Genomic DNA, 341 nt, shown 5'->3' with positions numbered 1-341 from the left:
ATGCACTTCCTCTTCAATGTATAAACAGTTGAATTCAATAAAGATTAAGCGAATTTTTGTCCTGAATGTTTGACTTAAGCAGTCGAAACATTCAAAATTCGCCTCCTTCAAAATGGTTATGTAGCTCAGCTGGTTAGAGCACGGCATTCATAATGCCGGGGTCGGTGGTTCAAGTCCACCCATAACCACCATATTCCTAGAAAGCAATAACGAACACTGAAATGTCTACGGCTCAGGTTCGACCTACATGGACGATGTGCAGGACGCACAAGTGTCACGTTAGCCATGGAGGCGTGAGTGGCTGTAGGAAGTGCTGGAAATCGTCTGGGAACGATTCCAGT

The 341-nt window shown here is 44.9% G+C and overlaps 1 non-coding gene across 1 annotated transcript; it reads left to right on the top strand.

Moving 5' to 3' along the window:
* The first annotated feature begins 114 nt into the window (after positions 1-114).
* Positions 115-188, top strand: Trnam-cau. The gene has a single exon. It is a non-coding gene; the product is annotated as a tRNA-Met (tRNA).
* Positions 189-341: the final 153 nt, after the last annotated feature.

Source organism: Priapulus caudatus, unplaced genomic scaffold (assembly GCF_000485595.1).
Source record: "Priapulus caudatus unplaced genomic scaffold, Priapulus_caudatus-5.0.1 Scaffold34520, whole genome shotgun sequence".
Lineage (NCBI taxonomy): Eukaryota > Metazoa > Priapulida > Priapulimorpha > Priapulimorphida > Priapulidae > Priapulus > Priapulus caudatus.
This window is presented reverse-complemented; position numbering and strand designations above follow the sequence as displayed.